At 33.4% G+C, this 23,189-nt stretch overlaps 1 protein-coding gene and 4 long non-coding RNA genes across 8 annotated transcripts in view; 3 read left to right on the top strand and 2 right to left on the bottom strand.

Moving 5' to 3' along the window:
* LOC126723628 (putative disease resistance RPP13-like protein 1) overlaps nt 1–23,189 on the top strand; it is a 78,389-nt gene that overhangs the window by 47,161 nt on the left and 8,039 nt on the right. Inside the window, exons 19-29 of one of the 2 annotated variants that reach the window (XM_050427224.1) lie at nt 6,410–6,475; nt 6,598–6,859; nt 7,523–7,695; nt 8,382–8,554; nt 9,191–9,542; nt 9,619–9,954; nt 10,152–10,380; nt 10,483–10,745; nt 11,217–11,401; nt 11,735–12,064; nt 12,165–12,441. The gene's annotated coding sequence lies outside the window, so the exon portion shown is untranslated. Of the gene's footprint in view, nt 1–1,583; nt 1,640–6,409; nt 6,476–6,597; nt 6,860–7,522; nt 7,696–8,381; nt 8,555–9,190; nt 9,543–9,618; nt 9,955–10,151; nt 10,381–10,482; nt 10,746–11,216; nt 11,402–11,734; nt 12,065–12,164; nt 12,442–23,189 lie in introns of both variants that reach the window. The other variant, XM_050427225.1, reaches the window with a different exon arrangement.
* The window catches only part of LOC126723634 (uncharacterized), a 71,490-nt gene that overhangs the window by 44,231 nt on the left and 4,070 nt on the right, over nt 1–23,189 (bottom strand). The gene's annotated exons all lie outside the window — the stretch shown is intronic.
* LOC126723630 (uncharacterized) lies at nt 400–1,476 on the top strand. The gene is made up of 2 exons (XR_007654388.1): nt 400–960; nt 1,039–1,476. It is a non-coding gene; the product is annotated as an uncharacterized LOC126723630 (long non-coding RNA).
* Nucleotides 4,554–15,117, top strand: LOC126723633 (uncharacterized). 3 transcript variants are annotated; one of them, XR_007654391.1, is made up of 5 exons: nt 4,554–4,854; nt 4,990–5,216; nt 5,290–5,478; nt 5,669–5,820; nt 6,146–6,403. It is a non-coding gene; the product is annotated as an uncharacterized LOC126723633 (long non-coding RNA). The 3 variants fall into 3 exon arrangements; XR_007654390.1 differs by having other exon boundaries at nt 4,555–4,854; nt 5,669–5,817; XR_007654392.1 differs by lacking the exon at nt 6,146–6,403 and adding an exon at nt 14,963–15,117 and having other exon boundaries at nt 4,627–4,854; nt 5,669–5,817.
* Nucleotides 15,185–16,883, bottom strand: LOC126723632 (uncharacterized). Its single transcript, XR_007654389.1, has 2 exons — nt 16,690–16,883; nt 15,185–15,256 (listed from the first exon to the last, which is right to left on the bottom strand). It is a non-coding gene; the product is annotated as an uncharacterized LOC126723632 (long non-coding RNA).

Raw genomic sequence — 23,189 nt, 5'->3', positions numbered from 1 at the left:
CAATTCTTGTGTGACTAAAATAAGAGATAGAACTCTGTGTAGCATAAATTTTTTCTCAAAGGCTGAAAAGTTTTAAATCTTATTTAAATATTGCTTTTCATGTTCCTTCAGCCCGAAATCTTAAATATTTTTTTACTGCATTGCTTTTCAATTCATATAGTCACTACTTAGATGCCCTTGATCTAAAAAATTTTGCTTTTATCTTCCTCACTAATTGAAAATGATGTAATTGATGTTCGATTTCTTCACACTTAAATCAATAACTGCATGCAATTGTTGATATCCTTGTCTCTTTAAATTTTATTAGGGAACAATAAAACCCTGGTGATTGTTTAATTTATTGATTTGTTTTTAAAGAAGAAATGATGCCAAAATAAGAAGAAATGACATGTTCGAGAATCAGTGTCAAGTTTTTTTTCTTTGATGTGGAAATGCTCAATTCTTGTGTGACTAAAATAAGAAATAGAACTCTGTGTAGCATAAATTTTTTCTCAAAGGCTGAAAAGTTTTAAATCTTATTTAAATATTGCTTTTCATGTTCCTTCAGCCCGAAATCTTAAATATTTTTTTACTGCATTGCTTTTCAATTCATATAGTCACTACTTAGATACCCTTGATCTAAAAAATTTTGCTTTTATCTTCCTCACTAATTGAAAATGATGTAATTGATGTTCGATTTCTTCACACTTAAATCAATAACTGCATGCAATTGTTGATATCCTTGTCTCTTTAAATTTTATTAGGGAACAATAAAACCCTGGTGATTGTTTAATTTATTGATTTGTTTTTAAAGAAGAAATGATGCCAAAATAAGGGGAAAATCTTGCGAGAAAACTTGCATCCCCTGCATAAGAATCAATTATAAAGTTTTGGTTGGCGCCAAAACTCTTGAAGAGGCCCGATACCTTGTTTCGCTCCACACAAGAGATAGCTAGCAACATGACTCAGTTTTATTGTCAGGTAATTCTTTACAACCAGCTTAGTATCAAGTTGGCTTATTGCTTGTTTTTTAAATGATTTTTAAAACTGATAAAACAGATATGAGAGGTTTCAAGCAACATCAAAAAATTGCTGAAGGGAAGGAATTCTTGTGCAGATTCACTTTAATTTGTCAACAAGTGCAACACAAGCTCAACATCTATTTGGCGTGATATCAGTGGCTACTTGTCCTCTTATATCAGTCACACTCCTAAATTTCTAATATGCTTCCAGGTCACTAGAAAAAATATATCTATCTTGAGGATTTATGGTTACTTGACTCCTTTGCCTGCATTTCAACTAGAGGTGCCTGTAGCATTATTCAGCTCCTTCATTTTGAGTCCAAACTCCTGGTGATACAACAAGAAAGTGGGAGATTGAGGGAATGACAAGTCTCTGGTAGTTCAATTTTTATTATTATTATTTTTCCTTAATCTTATGTATTCGATGACTAACAGATTGATTCTTTTAACAATTTAAACTATAAGGAGTTCAAAATGTGATTGTGACATTTGTCTTGAGAAATATGGCAGGATATTTGACCATATTTGACAAGCACATGGAACCTAGTTCAAACTTGTGGCTTCCATTATCACATTTTTTAGATTAAAAATCACTTCTCAGTCTTAGTGAGAGAAGTTCTTTTGATTGAACAATGCAGGTCAGCTTCACACTGTGCTTCTGTTCTTACCATTTACCTTTGCTCTTCTCAAAAGAGGAAAGCAGAAATTACTTATACTGCAAATAAGAAATGGAATAAAAATTGTAAAAAATGGTATTTAAATCATTAGAAGTAATCAGCTTTGAATGTTCATCCATATAATTATCTAAATGCCACATTCTAGATGTAACAGACACATCACGTGAGGGTGGAATGGACATTGTAAGGTCATGGATGCAAATAACATAAAAAGAATAAAATAAATAAAAAAATAAGGCAAACATAGGTAATAACTCGGTGGTATGAAGCACCAAAAGATTCCAGAAAAAGTTGGTAAAAGTGATGAAGAAATTTTTTAGCAACAAAGGATGCATCCATAAATGCAACTCTAATATGACAATAATGACAACTTGTTGGAATAAAATGAGCTTACCACCTCTAATTGCATGGTCCATCCAGCTTGGATTTTTTCTGTTCCAAGACTTGCAGGCAAACATAGTTTTCATTATAGACAACAAAACAAGAATTCCAAGCAGGGCCCTCCAGCAGAAAAGACTCCATTAGTTGAAGAATTTTTGTGTTATTTGCATCCATGACCTTGCTTGATATGACCAAACAGCCATCATGCATTCTGTTATCAACACATATGGTGCTATACTACCTCAATGGCAAAGACATTTTGTATATTCCATATGCACCTGTTTAAATGAAGTATACATTATTAGGTCAACAAACTACCTCTTTCTGAGCTTTGGGAATTGATGGTGAATGGGAAAAAGTCATTCCTCTCCAGAATTTTGGTTCTTTCTTCTCTTCCACACTCCAGAGAGTTCAAAAGGCTCAACACATCACTGTTCTTGCTGTCCTTGCCGTTGTTACTATCAATAATTCTAAATTTTCCTATGCTGAGATTGTGATGCGAGAGGCATAGGGGGGGAAACTTTCCCCAAATTGCTCAGGTGCTTGTTCCATGATAGATCAAGGCCATTCTTGAGGTCCTGTTGCATCAGTACCAGCAATTACTAGTATGTGTTTTCAAACAAAAGGGTGCTCAGTGGTTGTTAGTTTTGTTCAATTGAGTTGTGTTTCCTACATAAAATTTGGACCTCCAATCCTTAATGATGTTTAAATCTTAACTATTCTGCAGGTTTTCAAACACATTTTGTGCAAGTGCAACATGTTGAGGCTTCCAACAATAATATACCTCACAACCGCTTGACATCATCCTATTGATGAATACAATATTTATATGCTTGGTTTTAAGATCTAAGGTGGCTGATACCAACCAAATTTGACCTTCTACATCCAAAGCTTACACAGAGCTAAACTTACATCCAACAAGCAGCAATGATATCTGTCCTGCCAGCCTGTTCTTTCTAATTTCATATGAAGTTTGGACCTGTGTGTGAATTGGTAAAATGAAGAGCAATGGAGAGAATTGTGTAGCCCCAGTTTTCAGATTCCAGATTTGATTGGAAACATTTCGCTTAGGAAATTTATATAATATCAATTGTGATTGTTACATATAAAGAATTTGATCATTTTTTAAATGAGTTTCTTAGATTTCATTAGGGAGCATCAATATTTTAAAACCTTTTGTCCAAAATCATTTTAGTTAATTTCAAATTTTTATGAGAAGCTTGAAAATATGATAATGCAAACGAATAAAAAATATTTGGACTGCACCTAGCAATCAATTTGTTTGATACGTACGCATAGAAAAAGTAAAGATGAAAAAAAAAATTCAAATTCAAATTATTTGTCAGGAGGTTTTGATGATAAGATAACCACCAATGATTAAAAATAAAATTATTTAAGTTGATAATATTGGATATTTTCATGAAGTTGTGTAGTTGTAAACAATTAGGTTTTTGTGGAGGGACGAACCTCTCCCTTAGAAGGTATTGTCTGCTTTGGGAATGGGCCGAGGAGGCCGATGCCACCTGCATGGATTTGCTCAATCCCACATTGAGAAGAGAAGCCTCCCGCCCGTAGCTTATAAGCATGAGTTTACAAGTGGGGTTTACCCATCAAGTGTCGTCCCTCCACAATTTCAAATCCCTGTCCCAACTATTGAATTGTCAAAATTATTAATATTATTATTTTGGAATCTAAAATGGTAATTTTGTTTATATAAAAAGAATATTCTATAAAAATATATATATAAAAGGAAGATTACATATTTTGCATATCCAAATTTACAAGTGGGCCTAAAAAACCAAGGACATCCTCCATCCATAGATTCCATACTTAAGGATTGTCCTGGGTTTAGGCATAATGGGCCTAGGATATAACGGACCACTAAGAATATCCCAGCTATGAAACTGAAAACCATTCAATCCTCGCACAATATCCTCTCAATAACAACACACCAATCAGAGGGAGACACCTCCTAATTTCATGTAACCATGGTGCCATGCCCTCAAACACCATTTTGAACACTATTAAGTCTAGGACACACCCCCAATACGATTTAAATAATAGTATTATTTATCATATTAACTTGCAAGCGTGGCTATCTTAAAAAAAAAAAAAAAAAATTATAGATACTACAACTTTTATTACATAATTCTTACAAGCTGTTGTGCAATAAATCACCAAAAAAAAAAAAAATTAATTCAAAAAAAAAGAATTCAAAATTTTATTTTTTTATATTGTTTAAAGTGTGGTACAATTATATTGTTGCCATTTCAATTAATAATAAGCTTTTTGTAATAAGTTTTATCTTTTTCCGAAAACAAAGGTGGGTCAGTCACAAGTATTTCCGCTCAGCCTCTTTTTCTGTGTATTGAGCCTTGAACCTAACTTTAGAAATTGGTACCAACTACAATCACCATACTCATATTAGTCCTAATCTGGTGCAACTCACTGGCTCGCCCCATTCCATGTGAGGCTGCCAAGGTACTTTGTTTTGCTCTATTACCAATTCCCATCTACTTATTGCTGCTAACTTTTGTAATTATTCACATACAATGCTTTTCAATTCATTTGGTCACAACTAGGATATCCATGATTTTATATTTTTTCTTTTGTCTTCCCTACTAATTGAAACTGATGTAATTGATGGTCGATTTCTGTACAATAAATTAATAATTGCATGCAATTGTTGGTATCCTTGTCTGTTTTGGTGGGTGCTAAAACTCTTGATGAGACCCAATCCCTTGTTTCACTCCACACAAGAGATAGCTAGCAACACGACTCAATTTTATTGTCAGGTACTTCTTTACAACCAGCTTAGTATCAAGTTACTTTACTGTTTCTTTTCTAAATGATTTTTAAAACTAATAAAACAGATATAAGATGTTTCATGCTACATCCAGAAAATGTTAAGGGAAGGAATTCTTGTGCAGATTCACTTTAATTTGTCAACGAGTGCAACACAAGCCCAGCATTTATTTGGTGTAATATCAGAGCCTATTGTTCCTCTTGCATCAGTCACACTCCTGAATTTCAAATATGCTTCCAGGTCACATTCCAACTGGAGGGACCTGCAGCACTATTCTGCTCCTTCATTTTGAGTCCACACCCCTGGTGGTACAACAAGAAGGTGGAAGATTGAGGGAATGACAAATCTCTGGTAATTCAATTTTTATTGTTATTTTTCCTTAGGTTTATCTATTCAATGACTAACAGATCGATTCTTTTAACAGTTTACACTATAAGAAGTTCAAAATGTGATTGTATTGTTTGTCTTGAGAAATATGGCAGGCTATTTAATCATATATGAGAAGAGGCAGATGGAACCTAGTGCAGACTTGTAGCTTCCATTATCACATTTTTTAGATTAAAATTCACTTCTCAGTCTTAGTGAGAGAAGTTCTTTTGATTGAACAATGCAGGTCAGCTTCACACTGTGCTTCATTCTTATCATTTACTGTTGCTCTTCTCAAAAGAGGAAATTAATGATCTATAATCATTATTGAATGCTTATCCATATAATGATCTAAATGTCACATATCTGATGTAATGGACACATCACATGTGGGTAAAATGGTCTATGTAATGACATCCCCTGTTTCTCTGCTCGAGGAATGAAGAAATCAGCTATTGGAGTATTTTCTGTTGGAAGTCCCTGCTTGGAATTCTTGTTTTGTTGTCTATAATGAAAACTATGCGGGCCTGCAAGTCTGGCAACACAAAAAAAAAAAATCCATGCTGGATGGATCATGCAATTAAAGGTGGTAAGCCCATCTTGTTCCAACGTTCTGTCATTATTTTCAGATTAGAGTAGCATTTATTGACACATCCTTTGTTACTAAAAATATTTTTCCCCACTAGGGATTTGCCTGGAATCTTTTGGTGCTTGATACTGCCAAGTTATATGCCTTTGTTTGCCTTATTTATTTATTTTTTTCCGTTTATATTATTTGCATCAATTACCTTTCTTTATATGACCAAATAGCCAACATGCATTCTGTTAGCCAAACATATATGCTATACTACACAATGGCAATAACATTTTGTATATTCCATATGCACCAGTTTAAATGAAGTATACATTATCAGGTCAACAAACTACCTCTCTCTAAGCTTTGGGAATTGATGGTGAACGGAAAAATGTCAGCCCTCTCCAGACTTTTGGCTCTTTCATCTTTTCCACACTCCAGAGAGTTCAAAAGGCTCAGCACATCTCCTGTTCTTGTTGTCCTTGCAGTCCTCACCAGTAGGGGGTGTTAAACTCTGTTGTTACTATCAATAATTCTAAATTGTTGTATGCTGAGATAGTGATGGGAGAGGCATAGAGGGGGAAAATATCCCAAGATGTCTCAGGTGTTTGTTCCATGAAAAATCAAGGCCATTCTTGAGGCTCTATGATGTCAATACCAGCAATTACCAGTACGTGTTTTCAAACCAAATGTAGCTCTGTGGTTGTCAATTTTATTCATTTGAGTTGTGCTTCCAACATAAAATTAGGGCCTCCAATCCTGATTGACGTTTAGATCTTAACTATTCTGCAGGTTTTCAAACACAATATGTGCATTATGTTGAGGCTTCCAACAATAACGTAACTGACAACTGCTTGACATCATCCTATCGATGAATACAATAATTATAAGCTTGGTTTTAAGATCTGAGGTGGCTGCTACCAAACAAATTTGACCTTCTACAACCAAAGCTTCCAAAGAGCTAAACTTACTTCCAAGAAGCATTCATGACATCGGTCCTGCCAACCTATTCTTTTTAACTTCATATAAAGTTTGGAGCTCCACGTGTGAATTGGTACAATGAAGAGCAATGGACGGAATTCCGTAGCTCCAGTTTTTAGATTCTAGATTTGATTGGAAATATATCGCTTAGGCAATTTATATAATATCAATTGTGATTGTTACATATGAAGAACTTGATCATTTTCTAAATGAGTTTGCTCAAATGTATTCTGAAATATTCTTGAATTTTTATTTTGTTGGTACTCTTCCAATGCTATTGAGATTTCATTAGGAATCTCGGAAGCAGAGATGTACACTCGACTCAGCTGAGCCTGATTAACATTTTGGCAACGGAAATTTATATTTTGAAAACATGAATACAAGGCAACAGATTTTCTTGGCAACACTACTGTGTTGCACTGCTATGGAAAGCTCCAGTTAGTTGTATTGCTCTAATTTTGTATCCTTTCCTTGTGGAGGATTGTTTGCCCCAAATTTGACAAAAAAATTTATCCACAAACGTGGAAAGTTAAAGTCACTGCCTGATGGGATGGACACCCTCCTGCCATCTCTTGAGTCTTTGCAATTGTATGCTTGTCCAGAACTAGAATCATTTCCTACGGGCGGTTTTCCGTCCAATATGATAATATGACTAATAAAATAGATGAATAATAGTGCAGTATAGTGCAGTTTGAAAATAAAATGTTGTTCATTAATTATTTATTTATTTTTGCAGAACAACCTTTAACTGAGCAACCCAGGAAGAGACATGAAGATTGTTCAGTTATAAGATGAGGGCATTGGTTTCATACATGAGTTATAGAGAAGAGATTATCGCGGTATAAAGGCTAAGTTCAATTCAAGCAAAAAGATAGGCTACGTGCTGGATGGATCATACAATTGTAGGTGGTAAGCTCATCTTGTTACCAACTTCCATCAACTTATTGCTAACTTTTGTATTTATTGACATGCATCATCAAGGCTAGTGTTAGAGTTTTGTTTGTTATATCAAAAATTCCTTTTCTAAGAAATAGGTTTTATGGTACGTTTGATCTGGGTAGTAGTGTGAATATAACTAAGATTATAGAACATTTGTTAAGTCTAAAATTCCTGTTCAGGAGAATATTTTTTATTCATAACATTTTGTAACTCTATTAAAATTAGCTCCATCAAATCTTTTTTCCCAACCTATTTTTTTTCATCTCAAATGCTTATGTGAAGCTTGAAAAATATGATAATACAACCACTAAAAATTTTTGGACTGCATCTAGGAAAAATTCACTTTCTTGATAAAGGGAAAAGAAAGGCCAACAAAGAGATACCTAACTCTGCATCTAGCAATCAATCTGTTTGATGCGCTGATAAAATTTTGAAAATGGGGGAAAAATCTTCAAATTATTTACAATGTTTTAAAAAATATTAAATCAATGTTTTAAAAAATATAAAATCAGAGTGGATATTTTTCTTGAAATTGTGTATTTGTAAAAAAGATTTAAAAGAATGATATGATGACATAATTATAAAGAACTAGTTGATTTTCAATTGGGGGATCTCAATGTATAAATTCAGTAACTTCTTTGCTTATTGTTTTGCAGAGTCACTAACATGTGCTCCACACGCCCAGCTCATCTTTCTTTCTTTATCAAAATTCAAGCATTCCCTTACTCTTATTCTTTCTGGGGCTTCTCTTGCGTCATTATCCATTCTCCCATTTTCAAATTTGGACTTTCAATGTGCGACAGACAGACTTTGACAGAATTAAACCTTGGTAACAGATTTTTTGTGCATATGTCTTTGATGACTAACAAATTTGTTTTACAAGTACAGAATTTTTTATTGGTGCTGGTCAGCATTCCCAGTTGCTTCCTGTTATTTCTTTTAGTTTTTTGAGAGGAAAGTATGTAACTTACAAGGGTGGAAATTGAAAGCATAACATGTTCAAAAATCAGAAAAAAAAAATTGTTTTTTTCTTCTTTTTTCTTAGATGTGGAAGTGTGATTTCTCGTTTGACTAAAATCTCTCTCTCTCCCCCATCCCCTGGGTAATGTGTTTTGTTTTAAAATGACAAATAGAAATCTGTGTTGCTGAATGTTTGCTGAAACATTTCAAATCTTATTTAAATATCACTCTTCATGTTCCTTCAGCTTAACATCTTAACTAGTTTATTACTGCATTGCTTTTTAATTCATTTGGTCATCTGAGGTATCCCTTATTTTGATTTTTTTTTTTCTTTTGTCTTCCCTGACTCTAATTGTAAAAAATGCAGAATGGTATAATTGATGTTCGATTTCTGTACATGTTATAGATAATTACATTCAAATGTTAATTTTCTTGTCTCCTAAATCTTTTTTTAGTGAACAATAAAATTTTGGTGACTGTTTTTATTTATTTATCTTTATTGCAGAATAACTAACTGTGCAACCATGAAAGTTTGAGATAGTTCAGTGACAGGAGAAGGCCAAGATCAATTCAACATGAGTTATAGAAAAGAGATTATCAAGATATAAAGGCCAAGTTTGATTCAAGCCAAATGATAGGCCAAGTGCCTCCCTTTCTTATCTATGATCTATGGAAGGCTTAAAAAAGAGGAAAATGACGCCAAAAGAAGGGAAAATTGATGCAAGATAGCTCACAGTGCCTGCAAAAGAATCGATAATGAAGTTTTGGAGTGTGCTAAAAACTTAAAGACATGACCCAACCCCCTGTCTCAGTCCACACAGGAGAGAGCTAGAAGCACTACTCAATTTCATAGTCAGGTACTTCTTTACTACCAGCTTGGTATAACTTTGTTTACTGCTTCTTTTCTAAGTGATTTCAAAACTGATAAAACAGATATGAGACGTTTCATTCTACATTGAGAAATCGTTAAGGGGAGGAATTCTTGTGCAGATTTACTTCTTTTTGTCAAGTAGTGTAACACAAACCCGACATCTAGTTGGTGTAATATCAGTGCCTATTGGTCCTCTTGCATCATTTAAACTCCACAATTTCTGCTACGTTTCCTGGTCACTGAATGTATCTTTTCATCTTGAGGATTTTTCGTTATGTGAATCCGTTGCCAACATTCCTACTGGAGGGACCTGCAGCATTATTCAAGTCCTTCATTTCAAGTCCAAATTCTCGGTGGAACAAAAAGACATGAATGATTGGTGGATTGGCAAGTCTCTGGTAGTTCAATTTTTTTTTTCCCTTACACTTTTATCTGGTACTGAATTATTCTGTATCGTTATTAGATTATCTTAAAGGATAATCTGTACACTTAAATCAATAATTTCATGCAATGGTTGTTATCCTTGTCTCTTTAAATTTTATTAGAAAACAATAAAATTCTGGTGATTGTTTTATTTATTGATTTGTTTTTGCAGAATAAACTTTAACTGAGCAACCCAGGAAGAGACATTAATTTTGTTTGGTTACTTGAGAAGGGCTTTAGTTTCTCAGACAAGAATCATAGAAAATAAATTATTTGGGTATAAGTCCAAGCTCGATTCAAGCCTCCTGAGCTTCATGAAAAAGAAGAAACGATGCCAAAATAAGGGAAAATCTTGCAAGAAGACTCACATCCCCTGCAAAAGAATCAATTATAAAGTTTTGGTGAGTGCTAAAACTCTTGATGGGACCCAATCCCCTGTTTTGCTCCACACAAGAGATAGCTTACTGTTCTTTTCTAAATGATTTTTAAAACTGATAAAACAGATGTGAGAGGTTTCAAGCTACATCCGGAAATTGTAAAGGGATGGATTCTTGTGCAGATTCACTTCAATTTTTCATCAAGTGCAACACAAGCCCAGCATCTATTTGGATTGATATCAGTGCCTATTTGTCCTCTTACATCAGACTCTCCTTTGCCACATTCCAACTGAAGGGACCTGCAGCATTATTCAGTTCCTTCATTTTTGAGTCCAAACTCCTGGTGCTACAACAAGAAGGAGGAAGATTGAGGGAATTACAAATCTCTGGTAGTTCAATTATTATTATTATTTTTCCTTAAGCTTATGTATTTGATGCCTAACAGATTGATTGTTTTAACAGTTTACACTATAAGAAGTTCAAAATGTGATTGTAACATTTATCTAGAGAAATATGGCAGGCTAATTAATCATATTTGACAAGCGGCAGGTGGAACCTAGTACAGACTTTTAGCTTCCATTATCACAATTTTCAGATTAAAAACCACTTGTCAGTCTTAGTGAGAGAAGTTCTTCTGATTGAAAAATGCAAGTCAGCTTCACACTGTGCTTCCATTCTTATCGCTTACCTTTGCTCTTATCAAAAGAGGAAAGCAGAAATTACTATACTACAAATAAGAAATGGAATAAAAAAAAAATGTTCACATGGACGGTAACAAATGGTATTGAAACCATTAGAAATGATCAGTGTTGAATGCTCATTTATCTAATTATCTAAATGCCACATTCCAAATGTAATAGACACATCACATGTGGGTGGAATGTCCTTTGTTTTGGCATCTGTTGGAGTATTTAATCATGAAGAAATCAACTAATGGAGCCTTTTCTGCTGGAGGTCCCTGCTAGAAATCAACTAATGAAAACCAAGTTTGCCTGCAAGTCTTGGAACACAAAAAATCCATGCTGGATGGGTCATGCAATTAAAGGTGGTAAGCTCATCTTGTTCCAACGAGTTGTCATTATTTTCAGTTTAGAGTTGCATTTATGGACACATCCTTTGTTGCTAAAAATTTCTTCATCACTTTTACCAACTATTTCTGGAATCTTTTGGTGCTTCATACTGACAAGTTGTATGCCTTTGTTGGCCTTATTTATTTATTTAATTCCATTTATGTTATTTGCATCCATGATTTTGCTTGATATGACCAAACAGCCATCATGCATTCTGCTATTGAAACATATGGTGCTATACTACCTCAATGGCAAGGACATTTTGTATATTCCATATGCACCTGTTTAAATGAAGTATACATTATCAGGTCAACAACTACCTCTCTCTGAGCTTTGTGAATTGACGATGGGCGGAAAAAAGTCAGTCCTCTCCAGAATTTTGGTTCTTTCTTCTCTTCTACACTCTAGATAGTTCAAAAGGCTCAGCACATCACTGTACTTGTCGTCATTGCTGTCCTCACTGTTGTTACTATCAATAATTCTAAATTTTCCTATGCTGAGATTGTGATGCGAGAGGCATAGAGGGGGCAACTTTCCCAAGATGGCTCAGGTGCTTGTTCCATAATAGATCAAGGCCATTCTTGAGGCTCTGTTGTGTCACTACCAGCAATTACCAGTATGTGTTTTCAAACCAAAAGGTGCTTAGTGGATGTCAGTTTTGTTCAATTGAGTTGTGTTTCCTACATAAAATTTGGACCTCCAATCCTGAAGGATGTTTAAATATTAACTATTCTGCAGGTTTTCAAACACAATATGTGCAACATGTTGAGGCTTCCCACAATAACATACCTGACAATTGCTTGACATCATCCTATTGATGAATACAATATTTCTAGGCTTGGTTTTAAGATCTAAGGTGGCAGCTACCAACCAAATTTGTCCTACAATCAAAGCTTCCAAAGAGCTAAATTTGCATCCAACAAGCAGCAATGATATCTTTCCTGCCAGCCTGTTCTTTCTAATTTCATATGAAGTTTTGACTTCCATGTGTATATCGGTACAATGAAGAGCAATGGTGAGAATCATGTAGCTCCAGTTTTTAGATTCTAGATTTGATTGGAAATATATCGCTTAGGCAATTTATATAATATCAATTGTGATTGTTACATATGAAGAACTTGATCATTTTCTAAATGAGTTTGCTCAGATGTATTCTGAAATATTCTTGAATTTGTATTTTGTTGGTACTCTTCCAATGCTATTGAGATTTCATTAGGAATCTCGGAAACAGAGATGTACACTCAACTCAACTGAGCCTGATTAACATTTTGGCAACGGAAATTTATATTTTGAAAACATGAATACAAGGCAACAGATTTTCTTGGCAACACTACTGTGTTGCACTGCTATGGAAAGCTCCAGTTAGTTGAATTGCTCTAATTTTTTATCTTTTCCTTGTGGAGGATTGTTTGCCCCAAATTTGACAAAATTTTTTATCCACAAACGTGGAAAGTTAAAGTCACTGCCTGATGGGATGGACACCCTCCTGCCATCTCTTGAGTCTTTGCAATTGTATGCTTGTCCAGAACTAGAATCATTTCCTACGGGTGGTTTTCCCTCCAATATGATAATATGACTAATAAAATAGACGAATAATAGTGCAGTATAGTGCAGTTTGAAAATAAAATGTTGTTCATTAATTATTTATTTATTTTTGCATAACAACCTTTAACTGAGCAACCCAGGAAGAGATATGAAGATTGTTCAGTTATAAGATGAGGACATTGGTTTCATACATGAGTTATAGAAAAGAGATTATCGGGGTATAAAGGCCGAGTTCAATTCAAGCAAAAAGATAGGCTACGTGCCTCCCTTTCTTATCTATGACCTATGGAAGTCTTTTTTGAAGAAACAATGCCAAAGGAAGAAGGGAAAGAATTTCACAAGATTGCTCACATCTCCTCTCACCTGCATAAATATAAAAAATGAAGTCATGATAGGTGCTAAAACTCTAGACGAGGCCCGACCCCTTGTTTTGTCATTCACACAAGGTTGCTAGCATTAAGATAAAATTTTACAGTTAGGTAATTATTCTATGCAGTCAGCTCAGTATCATTTTAATTTGTTGTTTCTTTTCTGAAAAAATTTCAAAAATGCTCAAAATTGATAAAGCAGCTAAGAGACAGTGCATGTCACAACAAGAAATTGTTATCAGTTTGGTGCAACTCTTTAATTTGTCAATAACAAGTGCAAACAAGCTTGACATCAATTTGGTCTTTGATCAGTGCCAACTGTTCTTCTTACATCATTCACACAACCAAAATTTCTCATACTTTTCCATGTCAGTGGAAAAAAATCTTTTTTCTTGATGGATTTTTGCTTATTTGACTCCTCCGTTCACATTCTAGCTGGAGGGGCTTGCAGCATTATTCCGCTTCTTCATTTTTAGTTCGTACAGCAAGACAGTGGAAAATTGAGGGAATAACAAGTCTCAGGAACCAAGTGCAGTTTGTTGCATTCCATTATCACAAGAACATTAAAAGTCTAATAGTCATCCAATTAACAAACCTTCGTCCATTACTTTATCTAAATGCCACATTCCAGATGTAACAAACACACTACGTCTCTACCTGACGGTGGAATGGCCTTTGTAATGACATCCCTCTCTTAAAAGTATGTGATCATGAAGAAAGCAGACTTGTTGAATCTTTCTATAGGTGGAGCTGCTTGCTTATTGCCTCTTTTTTCTTATCTATTGAACTATCTGGGGCTTGCAAGTCTTGAAACACAAATCCTTGCTGAATGGATCATGTAATTAATGGGGTAAGCTCATCTTGTTCCAACCACTGTTTGGACTTGGATTCGTTATTATTGTTACATCAAAAGCATTTTAGAACACATCCTATGTTGCTAAAGATTTCTTCCTCACATCTTCCAACTATTTATGAAAACTTTTGGCGCTTGATGCTGCCAAGTTATATGCCTTTTTTTGTTTGGTTTATGTTGTTTGCATCCACGAACTTGCTTAATATGACCAGAAAACCGTCATGCAATTTGCTATCTAAACATAAGTTCTATATCACTGCAATAGCAGGGAATAAATTGTATATCCCATATATGCCATTTCAAATCAAGTTTACATTATCAGATGCAACAACCGATCTCTATTTAAGCTTTGGGAATTGGTGTTGAACAGGAAGAAGTAAAGTCCTCACCTGACTTCCCGTTCTTTCTTGTCTTTCTCACTCTGGAGAGCTCAAAAGGCTCAGCAAATGACTGCTCTTAACTGTATTGTAGTCCTCACCAGTAGAGGCTGCCCAACTCCCTTTTTAACTATAAAGAATTTTAAATTGTCCTTGCTTTTCATGTTCCTTCAGCCGAAAATCTTAACTAGTTTATTACTACATTGCTTTTCAAATCATTCGGCACTACTAGAATATCCCTGATTAAATTTTTTTTTCTTTCTTTTGTTTTCCCTTCTAATTGTTTGATGTTTGGTTTCTGTACACATAATAATAATTGCATGCAACTCTTTATTTTCTTCTCTTTAAATTTTATTAGTTAACAATAAAATATTTATTTGTTTGTTTATGCAGAATAACCTTTACTCAGCAACCCAGGAAGAGACATTGAGACTGTTCAGTTACATGAGAAGGACAAGCTCGATTCAAACATGAGTTATAGAAAATAGATTATTGGGATATAAAGGCCAAGCTTGATTCAAGCTAAATGATAGGCCGCCTGCCTCCCTTTCTTATGTATGATCTATTAAGAGGTTCTTAAGCAGATTCACTTCAATTTATAATCAGGTACTATAATTTGCCAAGCTATCTCCCCATCTTAAAACCTTAAATCTTGGTCGATTATAGCTTCTTTTCAGCAAAACTTTCCTGGTACAAGATGTTTAAGCACATTCAACAAATAAATGGTGTATACTTTACCCAAGTTCACTGTCAAAAACACTTCCTCGCCTCTTCCAATCTCTACCAAAGATTTACAATTGAACATGCCACAAGTCAATTAGAACATTCAATCTCATATAGGTGCTTCTCATCTAAAAGAAAGAAAGAAAAAAAAAAGTAAATTGGTAAGAATCCCAACATAAGGGGAAATACCCTTTTAATAACAAACCAAAAAAATCTAATTAATCGTAAGTCTTTTGATCATCATATCTAATAAAAGTTTCAAACCTGTAATTGGGTATATCAATTTCCTATATGCATTTTACATAATAAATAAAAAATAAAAAATTATCCTGACTAGTATTCTGAAAATCTGTAAGGAGGGTGTGATAGGTTGATGGTCCATGTAATTTTTTTTCCAGGAATCAGAGTATAATACATGTGAAAAATCTTGATTAGTATTCTGAAAATCCACAGCCAACATTTTATGCAATTATAACGTTAAATATAGTATAGGTAATTATGAAAAAACAATTTTCATCCTTGAGAGTAAAGCCTGTGCAATTGTTTTCAAAGTAGTGTTGAAGTTTTGAGAATTTTGAGGAAGGCAATTACTGCTGTCCGAATCTTGCTTTCTGAACATGTCAAACAAGCAGTTTTAAAACTAATGAAACAGTGCTTATAGGCCAGCAGAGTAGTTTTGTACACTAATAGCAAATCAGCTCTATGCAAATTTCTGCAAATGTAAAGCATGTAATTCTACTATATTAGTTTCTTAATGGACCCAGAACATCAATAAGGAACTTGCATAATATAGAGATATCTAACGAAATTATAATTGCATAAAGAACCCAAACTTCAGAAGATTTGGAAAACTTGGTCTATATATCTCAAGTAATGCTATTGTGCAACTTGCTCAAGGCCCTGCCTGCCAATTTCAGTTGCAACCTATTTTAGATGACATTTGCTACATCCAAATCACATTTTGGTTGTATGGTTCCTAACAGCTGCTACAGGAGTGTAGAGGCTTGGCTACAGAGGATGTTAATTCTTTTATCAGCCTCATAAGGATCTAGACTAATATGTTTTCTTATCCTCGTTCATTATGATACTTGCATTGTACTATCCTTGTTACTGTTTCCTCTTAATAGATAATGCATCAGGAAAAAAAGTGCAACTAGTGTTAACAAGGTGCAAGCTATTTCACAAAACTGAAAAGTATTTCAGGAGACATACAGAACTGACATATTCTATATTGTTCGTAGATTATTGTCAAGGAATAATCTAAATGACCATCTGCCAACATTGCCTTTTAAACCAAGATTCAAGAACATCTTTATTCAAACTTCTCATTAACTTTTTTCAATTTTCATGCTATCCCTGTACAAGATGGAGTGCTGCAAGGAGTGGAAATAGGGTACCTGATTTGGGCCAGCCTTAGATTCAGTTTCCAGCTTACATCTCAAGGTTTCGGTAGCAAGCTCATCCAATATGTCATCAGCATCATAAAGAGCATCTTTAGCAATGTGCAAACACTTCTCCACTGCAGGGCTATGGAATTTCTTCTCCTCAGCATCATTAAGCAATGCTGTAACATTTTAATTGTAAGAAACAAATCCCCCTCCCCCCCCCCACCCCCCCCCCCAAAAAAAAAAAAAAAAAAAAATCATTATGATCTTTCCTTGTCCAATGATAATTTATCAGCTGGTTTCAAAAGGCCTGAATGGTTTTTCTTTATTTTTTTTAAAAACCCCTCCTCCAAGCAGATAAAGAAGGGAGAACAACAAATTAAGCAGATAATGGGAATATATCACTTGGATTAATAAGATATTGTTGCACAAGTGAATTAGGAACTGGAGCAGGTTCCTTTTTACAATACAAAATGAATTAGTCAAACACAAGTCTCACGCTTCCATTTCTAGAGTTCATGACTGGTATAAAAAAGAGTTAAAAAAAAAAAGGAAAAAAGAGAGACCAGTGGTGGTTTAAAAAGTACTACTAGTTACCTAACAGCCACTAGTCCATCATTGACGATTCAAAACTTCCGTATCAAACAGATGCTTTTTTTTTTTTTGGATAAATAACAAAATATCAATAATCAAAAAGACCCAGGTACACCGGGAGTGTACATGGATTAGAGTACATGAAGATTGTAAATTACAATGATCAAGCATAACAAAAATATTAGAACAAGAAAAAGAAGTAAAAACAGAACACCAAACAAACAAAGAGTGGAGGAGGAGAGATTTAATCTCAAGAATCGACCGTTCCGTTCCCTCAAAGCATCTAGCGTAAATCGCGTTAAATTACACAGATGCATTATTAAACCCATCTGCTTGCCTCTTCCAATCTACTGAAGACATATAATTGAACATGCCACAAGTCAATTAGAACATTCAATTTCAATAGGTGCTTCCCATTTAAAAAAAATAAATTGGTAAAACCCCAATATAAGGAAACATCCCCATTAATAACAAACCAAAAATCTAATTAATCATAAGTCTTTTTGATCATCGTATCCAATAAAAAGTTCAGACCTGTAATTGGGTATAATCTACTATATGTATCTTCAATTTTACATAAAAATATTTAAATCATCAAAAGCCCAAATCATATTAATTCTCAGAGAGTGTTCAAATAAGTAAAAACAATAAAAAAAACAAAAGGTAGAAGTCAATGGGGAATGTAAGCTGATGTGAATGTGCTGCGCTGCTCTGATAAGACAACGGAGACCACGGAGACCCCCTACACTTTTCCTGGCCATGGCAGGTACTCGAGGACACACGAACACATCTGTAGTAGCCACATTGGTGTCAGCGCTAACCATCTTCCATACCACCTTAATGCCCCCCCATCTTTACTATTTAGCACTGGGTCACAAGCCTGCGCAACCAAGCTCGGCAATCTCATTGCCTCTAATCCTACAATATAACGAGTAAACTAGTTTCATTATTAGGCAATGTGGGACTGGCATGTTTGGTTTTTTAAATAGACCTAGACAGTGGTTTTATAATTTTCTCTTCTTTTTTTTTTTTAATACAAGAACTTTTTTTTTTTTTTTTTTAAGGGAATCACTTTGCAAAAATATTCGCATCAGATTATCTAAAGTATATTTGGTAGACTTTAATGTAATAGTTATTCGTATAATTTAACTTTTCAGTAGTTTCGTTATATTTTTATTACAAAATATAGTCATTTATTATGAATAACTATTTTTTTAAATGAAGAATAATTATTCATCTCTAAAAATGATGTAATAGCTATTCCTTAATAGGCGTATTAATTTCTACAATTAATATATTTCTAAATAAACAAACTTTCCATATGCACATAACAATTATGAAAATGAAAAATCATGAAAAAAAAAAAAACTCTCTTTCAAATTAAAAAAAAATGGAAATATAATTATATGAGTAAGATATTTCTTAAAATATATCTTAAGTTTGATTTAAAATGCTTTCATTCCATTGCTTTCATAGTTCTATTATTGTGTTATTATCAAACAAATGAATAATAATAAGCATTACATTACAGCATTTTGTATTCTTTGTAATATCTATTCATATTCCTATGTAATTACTGTTATAGTTTACCAAACGTGCCCTTATTGTACATTCTACTTTCTTTAAATTTACATTTTTTATATATCTCAAAAAATAAAAGCTTCTTCCTCTTAGCTCTCCACTGCTTCTTCTTTTTTGTTGGGTTGCGGTACTTCCTCTTCTTTGCTGGTTCCAATACTAGGTCTAAAAAAAAAAGTAGTCATAGATTTGAAATTCTATCATATCTTTAAAATAATAATAATAATAATAAGTGATCGGTAACTTGATGGGGTTTTAATAGCAGCAATATCTACTCCTCTTTTTTTTCTTTTTTCTTTTTTTTTTGTATGTTAAAGGTGCTTTTCCTTGCTAAAAGTTTTGTTTTCACCATCATTCTGAAGTTTCAAAAGTAATAGGCAACATATAGCGGTGTTTCCAAAAAAACGCTAGAATAGACTGGTTTTTTTGTAGTGCAAGGCTGAAGTCATGCTATTATCCCAGACTTGTTGCTATGAATGAAAGTTTTAAAGGGTTTTTTGGAGTCGGTTGGAGGTTCCAGTCATGAACATGAGCGCGTCATTTGTTATCTTTTTAGTTTTATTAATGCTTAGAAGATTCTTTCAAAAAGAAAAAAAAAAATGTACAAGATGTGTGCTAGTTATTTTAACAGTAGAGTTTTTTTTTTTTTTTTTGAAATACACATTTATAAATTTATAGTAAAAAAATCATTATTGTTACAAATTCTATTCCATCTAAAAAAAAATCATTCGAATGCTCAACATATTATTAAAGTCACTCTACTACCATAGATGTGCTACTATGAAAGAAAGGTTTTAGAGGTTTCTGGAGTTGATTGGAGGTTCAAGTCCTGAGCATGAATGCATCATTTGTGGAGCGTTCAAAGGTTTTGAAGCTCTAAAAGTTTTCTGAAGTAAGTTCATCTATTGGGTTTGTAGAGATTAGGAAAAAAAAAAATGTAGTAGATCTTAAACTTCACTTTACTATAGTGAATTATTTTTTGGGAAGGTTTTCCCTAATAACTTTTACTTTTGGGACAAATTTTTCCATTGGTTTCCTGAGTTATCATATTGTGTATTCTATAGTTTCCACAACACTTTATTTTGATTACACAATTAGTGTTGTTTGCATAACCAAGGACATTGCATAATTTCACTAGTAACTACTTGACCTTAAAATTGGTTAATATGTACTTTTGAGGGTCTAAAAACCCTATTACACATGCACTAATACACACATTCTTGCACACACAAAAAATGAACTGAAATCGTGACAATGTGTATTAGACACTGCTTGTATGTGATATTGGCAAATGACTTTGGCATAATACTGCATGCTTTTTAATTTTAGGTAGATACTCAGGAAATTTAACGACGACGACAACAAAAAAAAAAAAAAAAAAAAAAAAAAAAAAAACCTAAAACAACAACAACAACAACAACAACAAAAAAAAAAAAAAAAAAAAAAAAAAAAAAAAAAAAAAAAAAAAAAAAACCTAAAGTTGATGTAATGGGTCAATCTTGGCTGGGCTCTTAGGCCTTTACTAGGGTGTTAAATGCTCCCAAAGGCCCAAATGCATAGGCTTGGCCATTAAGACTTGCATTGTCGTGGTTCCTCTAATAAAGAAAACCAAACTATACTATTGAAATTGTGATCACAACTTTACAAGCTTGGGAGCTTGTGCTCATGTATCAATGTACCAACCACCAAGTGCCCATCAGTGCATACATTGTATTAAAATAAAGCAATGAAAATAGAGAGAGAGAGAGAGAGAGAGAGAGAGAGAGAGAGAGTTAATTTTCCTGCATGCATGGCTCTATTTGATTTGATCGCTTAGAAAAAAGGAAGGCAAATCAATTGTTTCTGCCTATATAAGCGTCGGCTTCTAAGTATGGTGACTTTACAATCCGATTCAAGATCTCTTGAAATCTTAAATTGTTTAATAATTAAGTGTTCGTAAAAAAAGTTGAAATGCATAAAACATAGAAATTAAAAAAAAAAAAAAAAATGAATCTCAAAGTGCCATGACAAGCATGCATTTTTGCATAAAATGTGTGCATAATAATCCAGGAGGCAATATATTATTTGTGCCATGATCAATCCCCTGGACTGGAAAAACCACCTCCCTCTGCCGGTGGGCTCACTCAATGTGAACATATATAGGAATAGATTGATGTGGGTCATGAAGTGGATCGTGCACCTAGAGAAATCAAACGAAAAGACATGCACTTGCAATTAATTTATACCATTTCTGCTGCATTATTTCCTTGAGTCCCCTCCTCAATAAACAAGCATAAAAAGTTGTTTTCAGTAACGTATGCATGTAGAAAGATGCTGAGCATGATATTAATAAAAATTTCCAAGAACTTATTAATCAAACAATTTATTAAATGAGTAATTTGTATTGACATTTACATGACTTGCTAATTAAACTAATTAAACATGTCGTGTTAAGGTTGAAGATTCTTGACATATTTACTATATAGGTCGGGTTTGGGTTAACCCATATAGTTGAATACTCATGGCTTAACACGACATTAACCCGACCTGTGAACACAAATTACAACCCATACTTATCCTTACCAAATTTGGACTCTTTTTTAAAATTCTTTTGCACTAACAAGTTAACAAAAACTGTTTTTCCTTTGGATGAAAATTAACTTCTCCACTTTTCCAAAAACTCATTGATCTACTATCACTAGCCGACAAAGATGACTCATAATCAAGGTGGTTGATACTGTATCGTATTGATCGGTACCGGCAGTATGTACCGTATCAATATGTGCACTAGTACCAAAACGTCAACGTTTCATACCGGTTTAAATATCGGCCATGTACTAGCTATACTAGCCAATTTCGAGTGTTTCGGTCAGTACCGGGTGTATCGACCGGTAGAGAAATAATTTTTTTTTCCCAATTTTGTAATTTTTGAATTTTTTCAAAGGTAGAATGGTAACTTATTTGCATTAACTTATTAGTATTATTTGTTTTCTTAGTATGCTAAAGTCTAAAGTTTAAAACCATGAATAATATGTTCTGAATTGAGGTAATATTTTATGGTAAACTTTTATTTTTATTATAATATATATTTATAAGTATAAAAAATAATGGTAAATCCAAAACGGTACATTGGTATTGACTGGTACCAAAATATATTGTTCCATTGGTCAAATCGGTACAGTTTCTAGTACGAGATTAACTTCCTTACTCATAATCAACTCCACTTTGCCAAAATTAAAAATTGAATTAAAAGAACGCCACTATGGTTAGGGAATCCAATGTTTAAGACAATAGGTTTGCTAAAAGATGCTTCTACTATATAGTGGACCACTCGTTGAATAGTAGAGTACCCAATATGCGTCACCATTCCGCTCGTTTTAAAGACTTTTTCTCTCTAAGATAGACAAGGGGGTTCATATTTTTGAGATTTTTACTACTCAAACCCTTGAATGTTAGATTTCTTTGGGACAAAGTATTCTTTGAAGGTCTTTTCAATAAAGAATCAAATTTTGTTTCAAGTCTATGCAATTGGTTGAAAGCTACTTCCACTCACCGACAAAGATGATTCAGGATAAATTTCACTTTGCCAAAAGTAAAGGCTCAAAGGCAAAATGCCTTACACCTAGCCTAGCCAAAAGTGAAGTCTTTCTATTTTCTTATCCCACTTTTTCTTAATATTTTTTATTTTTTTCATATAATAATCTAAGCTTTTACCTGTTTGTTTGGATATCAACATTTTCTTAAAAATGAATAATTTTCTAGAAAGATTTTTTATAAAAAAAAATTCCTATTTTCTTCGGTTTAGGAGTGACCTTAAAATGAGTTTGAAAACTAATTCGTAAGTTCTCTTATTTAGTTTTGCATGAAATAAAATTATTTTTCTTATTTAGTTTACAAGAATTGATTTTCAAAAAAAAAAATGAAAAATAGTCTATCTTATACTAAGCTAAATAAAATAAATTAAGAAAGAGTTTTTCACTTTTTTTTTGACCAGTTTCTTTTTATACTACTAATGTAAGAAAATTCAAAAAACAATTTTCACATAAAATTTTTTATTGAAACAAATTTTTCATTGAAACAAATAGATAATAACTTGAAGGTTTTAAAAAAAGATGCTGATTGCTATCACAAAGAAATAATGGTTTGAGTAATAAATTAATAACGTAAATATAATACATTTGATTACAATCTTTGTATTCGTCCTTTTTATCGCAAAACTTTGATGAGATTATATAGAGACCATCTGATAATGAGTTATAACCTGAAACTTACTATTTTATAAGAATTCCTCTTCCTAATAATCATATGGTGTTTCTTTCACCTTTAACAGTAGGTGGGAACTACAATAGCCCTCACTAATG

Source organism: Quercus robur, chromosome 4 (assembly GCF_932294415.1).
Source record: "Quercus robur chromosome 4, dhQueRobu3.1, whole genome shotgun sequence".
Classification (NCBI taxonomy): domain Eukaryota; kingdom Viridiplantae; phylum Streptophyta; class Magnoliopsida; order Fagales; family Fagaceae; genus Quercus; species Quercus robur.
This window is presented reverse-complemented; position numbering and strand designations above follow the sequence as displayed.